Source organism: Phyllostomus hastatus, unplaced genomic scaffold, assembly GCF_019186645.2.
Source record: "Phyllostomus hastatus isolate PE091 unplaced genomic scaffold, TTU_PhHast_1.1 phas_contig_40, whole genome shotgun sequence".
NCBI lineage: Eukaryota > Metazoa > Chordata > Mammalia > Chiroptera > Phyllostomidae > Phyllostomus > Phyllostomus hastatus.
Window position 1 is genome coordinate 72,524,531 of NW_025333872.1, and position 6,216 is coordinate 72,530,746.

Genomic DNA, 6,216 nt, shown 5'->3' on the forward strand with positions numbered 1-6,216 from the left:
CAACAGAGACTCAGATAACTCTGCAGGAAAACAAAGGAGCAGTATTTCTGACAGAAGAACTTTCATTCTGGCATATTCAGTGTAAACTTAGGGGAAATGTTAGTGTTGGTTGCTTTCTGTATCATCTCAAAAGTATTTTCTCCTTGTAGTCTTGATTTCATGCACCCACACATTCTGATTAATGTCACAGTGGTGGCAAGCATGTAGATGACTAGAAATGTATAAATAGCAAAAGAAAGGCTGTTTCAGGGCAGCATTTTGAAGTGGCTCTTTATTTGGAGATTACCCACACCTCTCCTGGCAGAGTTCTAGACTTCCCTGATAGTAGTTCGGAGTCATCCCACAAGTGAAAAAATAACAGCATTGACAATAATCGCTCCTAACTAGACTCTCTGCCACAGAGGAACTCCTAGTACTTCTCCATCATGTCCCTCCCTCTCTCCTGCCTCCCTTCCCACTAACCGGACACCCTTTATTTGAAATGGTGAGTGCTGACACAGGTCCTCTCTTACCACTCCCTCTCTTTCCTTCCTTCCATCCTAAATGTTTCCTGCATTGTAGCACCAAACTATTAAGCAGCTAATGGGCGCAATTTACAACATGATAAAATACTTTATATTTTCTTAAGAAGTAGAACTATTGTAGGTTGACTTATTACGTGGAAGTAATTACTACTCAAAAGAAGGCTAGTTACGATGGTAGAAATCGGGTGGTTAGTGAGAAGCTGCCACTTCAATGACCACTTTGAAGAAGAAGCACAAATGGTTGACACTCCAGAGGAAACACAGATTCATTTGTGCAGCTGAAGATGTCATTATAAATAACCATGTTATGAATAAGCTGTGCAAACACAAACACACACCCATACCTGGTATGGAATTAAAAGGACAAATAATTTGTTTTCCAAAATCTCTGAATATATGCTATAATTCAAAAGAAACAGAAAAGTCACAAACAACACTGACAGAAATATGCAAAACTTTTCCAAGCGTTTACTTCTGAATGCGTTATAAAATATGACAGAACATAATAAATTTTGTGTCATTTTAATTTCCAAGGGACGTGCTAGGTTTGTAAACCCCAGGATATCATCAAACTATGTTTTGAAATTCATTTCTTTTTGAGCTAGAATTTGAAAACATTACATATTTTTCTTGAAGAAAATGTTCATGCAGTTACTAATAATGATACTGAAGGAATGAAAATGTAATTTCTAGAAGTCACCACTTTTTAAAGTTTTATTGCTCATGAACTGGAATACTGAAGATTGGAGTTGATTTAATATTTAGTGGAAAGAAGAGAGTTTATTATTTATATCTCTGATATTAGAAAAATATATTTCATAAAACGATTCTTAAATCACGTTTGAGAGTGAAAAAAAATGTGTACCGAAAAAAATTAGATCTTTAACACTGTAGCTGACCTAAATACCTTAAAGTTTTGAAGTAATTTTGTTTCATTTTCCCATCAATAAAGACAGTGATAGTAATAATTAATTATTTACTGCACAGGAGTCTTGCAATAATTAATTAATGCCTTAAACACTTTGAAGATGAAAACAATTTTATAAGCCTCATTATTAAAGGTAAAGTTTTATGATAAATATTAACCAACCAAAATTATGCATTTAGTCTCCTCGATATATTTTTTATGTTTCATTTGGATCCTTATGTTAATTAAGAATTTTAATATAACACTTATGAAAAAGACATGGAATCCTTCTTTGAATCTCAATATTTACACTGTGAAATCATGAATACCTTGTTTTTCTGAATTTTGTTTTCTCAGTCATAGGCCTCTCATATTCCAGCAAGTGAACCAAATATTCCTCCCAGCTCTGAATTACGAGAATAGATTTACCATGTTAGAGCCTATTTGGTTCATCTTTCTCTAAAAACCTTTATTCAATACAAAGAGAGATTGTGACTATGTGATGGCAATTCTGCTATGGAAAAAGCAAGATTTTATTCATTTGAAAACACTTATCAAGTATATACTATAGCCAACAAAAAAGAACCTGGTGATGTCACCAGGTAAACTGGGGAAGATGAAAGCATCCTCCTTCTCATGGCCCTTTCAACTAAGAAAATAATTGAAGAGTTCAAGTAATTAAATTCTCAGTGGAAAGTAACAAGGCTTATATAGAAGTTTAAAAGTAAGTATTACAATGGCTGAGAAAAGAGAAGCATCGTATATGGTTTCAGGAAAGACACAATCTATGTAAATGTAGCACCTTAAAGCTTCCTTTATATTTAATAGAAAAAACCATAAAAGTGATATTTTAGAACACTGATTCTCAATGGGGAACCACACCCATCCTTACCCTCTAGGGACATTTAGCAATGTCTGAAGATATTTTTGTTGTCACAGCTGAAGAAGTGCTTCTGGTATCTAGTGAGATGCTGGTAAACATCCTGCAATCCACAGGAGAGCCCCCACAATAAAGCGCAGTCTGGTCCAATGTCAGTTGGGCCAAGATTGAGAAATTCTGTTCTTGGTAGAAAACACAGGATAATGAAAGCTACCACATGGAGAAAGTATAGGATGTGCATCAGGAATGGTTTGGCAGGAATAGAGAAACAGGAGTACGTAATATTCAAAGTGTTAGGGGGAGAGCCTTGAATATTAGGTTAGAGCTGATTCATTTTACACACTCACTCACTCACTCAGTAAATGTTTATATCTCAGGCAATGGGAACACAGATATGAAAGACACAGTTCTTGCTCTTAAGTTTACAACCTAGTTGGAGAAAGTCAGGTAAACCAGACACTGTTGTACATCTAGTGCATCTTTGTCCCATAATTTCTGTGAAAACCAGTTCTACTTAGTGTCTTTAAAAACTGTTGATTAAAAATGAAGTTTTGAAAACATATCATATGTTTTCTCATATCCTGGAACTATGTAAAACAGATATAAATGGATATATCTGTATCTACTAGGCTCTATTTCAGCCAGCAGTTACTCTGTCAATTTCCAGCAGTTACCTTTTCTTTCCTTTCATGTAACAACTATTACTAACCTATGATGGGTCAAATAGTTTTCACTGTGGGCTCCTCCAGATCTACTCTCCACTTCTCTCCATACAGCTCCTGGCCAGGATGGCGATCTTGATGGATTTCATGCTCTAGCGCCCTGTGTTGGAGTTTGGTTATGTTTGGCCCAACTGGAACACGTGCACTCCAAGGAGGGGAGGGTGAGAGGAGAGAGCAGGGAGTACACTCATTCTTTGGTGCCCTCTTCGCAGTAACAAGGTCACCGCAGATTTACTGCATTCCTCAACTGAAGACCACAGCTTCTTTCAGATGGCTTTTCTCACGGAGCTGCATTCTAGGGCTGGCAATGCTCCTAGGTTGCTGAAAATCTTAGGATTCTACACTCTGTCTCTTTATGAACCTGTCTGCACATTTATAAAATGTCCTTTATTTAGCTCTCCTCAAATACCCCTCTAGGACCTCATTGTTATGTACGGAACACATGACTTGAGAAATGCTCATATGGTGATACTTAAAGAAAGATTTTTTCATAGAAAGAAATCCAGAAAAGTTTAAATTTCATATTATGATGTGTGAGGATCTACTGAAGAATTTATCTGTTAGCTTATTTATTGGTTTATTTATTTTTAATTTTATTCTTTTTTTGGTTTGTTTTTATTTTTTTAAGATTTTATTTATTTTCAGAAAGAGGGGGAGGGAAGGAGAAAGAGAGTGAGAGAAACATGGATGTGTGAGAGATACATCTATAGGTTGCCTCTCACACGCCCTCGACTGGGACCTGGACCGCAACCCAGACATATGCCCTGACTGAGAATCAAACCAGCAAACTTTCAGTTCACAGGCTGGCACTCAATCCACAGAGCCACACCAGCCAGTGCTGATTTGTTTATTTTTAAATATGGCGCACTTCAGAGGTTTGGCTGTTTCTGAGAACCATTTTGGTATTTTCTGTGTAATTCCACTTCTGGTACATTTGATTTCAGGGCAAACAATGTTTTGGAAAGGTGATGTGGGTCAAAAACAGCTGTGCTGCATTCTAGCAGATGCATTGTAAAGAAGGGAAGAAGGCAATGAGGCAAGGAAACCAATGGAGATACATAGTTGATACTGAGTAATCAGTATTTTATTAATAAATATAGAAAAAATGATTTTAGAAATCACTATTGCAGCACTGATGGGATATCTGATATTCAGGCAGGAGCATCAATGGAAGATAAAATCTTTGACTAACAGATTGTTGGGAGTAATCAAAGCCTCACAGTGATAAAATATCACTACATAGATTGCTTACTAATTGTAAAGGGTAAAATGTACCTTTAGTATGAAAAGATCTGGCAGTCACTATCCAACCCAGGAAGGTTAATCATAGTAGTTACTAATGATAGGATGAGCTGACAGCTATGCGTCCTCTGCTATGCAATATAAAATCTATAAATCATTACCAATAAAGCAGTTTTGCCAATAATGTTTATTCTGAATAAAGCATCTCCCCAATTTGTGGTTTACAAGAAGCATTATAATTAGAGAAACAAACTAAATGGTACCATTATGAATCAATCAGACAAGCCATAATTTGAAACCAGGACTTCTCAAGTCAGGACTTTTTAAAAAGTCAAAGTCAAGAAAAAAGAAATAATACTCTCTAAAGTGTAGGAAGGCTTGCCTTTTTCACGAAGATGGTGCCCAAAGCGAAGAAGGAAGCCCTTGCCCCTCCCAAAGCCGAAGCCAAGGCAAAGGTTTTGAAGGCAAAGAAAGCAGTGCTAAAAAGCGTCCACAGCCACAAAAAGAAGATCCACACATCACCCACCTTCAGGAGGCCTAAGACACTGCAGCTCCAAAGGCAGCCTAAATATCCTCAAAAGAGCGCCCCCAGGAGAAACAAGCTTGACCACTATGCCATCATCAAGTTCCCCCGACTACTGAGTCAGCCATGAAGAAGATAGAAGACAATACACTTATGTTCATTGTGAATGTCAAGGCCAACAAGCACCGGGTCAAACAGGCTGTGAAGAAGCTGTATGATATTGATGTGGCCAAGGTCAACACCCTGATCAGGCCTGATGGGGAGAAGAAGGCATATATTTGACTAGCTCCAAACTATGATGCTTTGGAGGTTGCCAACAAAATTGGGATCATCTAAACTGAGTCCAGCTGGTTAATTGTAAATATAAAAATTTTATACTAAAAAAAAAAAAAGAGTAGGAAGAGTCCAGATTAAAGGCGATTTTTGAGACACAACAATACTTCTTGCAATATATGATTCTTTGAATGGATATTCAAGTTTAAAAAAAACTATAAATATATTTTGAACATAATTGGGGAAATTTGAGTAACAACTGAATTAGATGACATTATAAAATTATTATTCATATTTTCTGTCGTTATAGTGGTGTTGTATCTGTGTAGAAACATGTCCTTATTGGGATACAGTAGGAGACCGTTCTTCGTGGTGTGGGCCCAGCTCCCACTCAGAGATGCACACGACCCACGCCCATGGATAGGTTCTTCCGTGGGGAATCAGGCCTGCAATGTGCCTGGGCCGCTTTGAGTCTTGCTTCTGCTAAAAAACTCCCTCACCCTGAATTGAGGACATTTACTGCAAAGTAACTTCTTAAAATCCATGCTAAAACTCCCCAGTATGGAGTGTAACTGGTTCAACTACTTTTCCCTTTTCATTTGCAAATACCCCTCTTCTGTGATGTGATTAGCAGCGTTGGCTCTTTTGTTTTCTGTAAAAGGTAACCACCTAAAGCCAGCTTGTGCATAGTAAATAAGGACCATCATGTAATGTGCCCAGAGAAAGCAATCAAGTCTTGTCATGGTGGAGACTGAGGCTTTTGGCAGCTCTTGAGAGCGAAGCTGCTCGCCCTTTTCCTCCACAGGACTCTGTAGTCCGTGTGAATGTCTCTCCCCCATCCACACTGTCAAGGACCCCACGAGCCAGGGTCCGCATCAGGATACATGTGCTAAAATGTAGATTTCAAATGCTTCAAGTCTTCTTCTGTGGATTTAAAATATTTTAAGTGTCACCTACTGGTCCTCATTGTACCATCTGGAATTCAAACATGAGTCATGTGTTAATACTATCCAAAAAATTAAAGAAAACATTGTCTTTGTTACTAACAAAATAATTATATGTGTGTATAAATATATATGTGTGTGTGTAAACATATGTGTGTGTAAATATATGTGTATGTGTGTAAATATATATATAAACATATA

General features: G+C 37.3%; 1 pseudogene; it reads left to right on the forward strand.

Annotated features, from left to right (window-relative positions):
- The first annotated feature begins 4,670 nt into the window (after window positions 1-4,670).
- LOC123822042 lies at window positions 4,671-5,134 on the forward strand (annotated as a pseudogene).
- The last annotated feature ends 1,082 nt before the right edge of the window (window positions 5,135-6,216 follow it).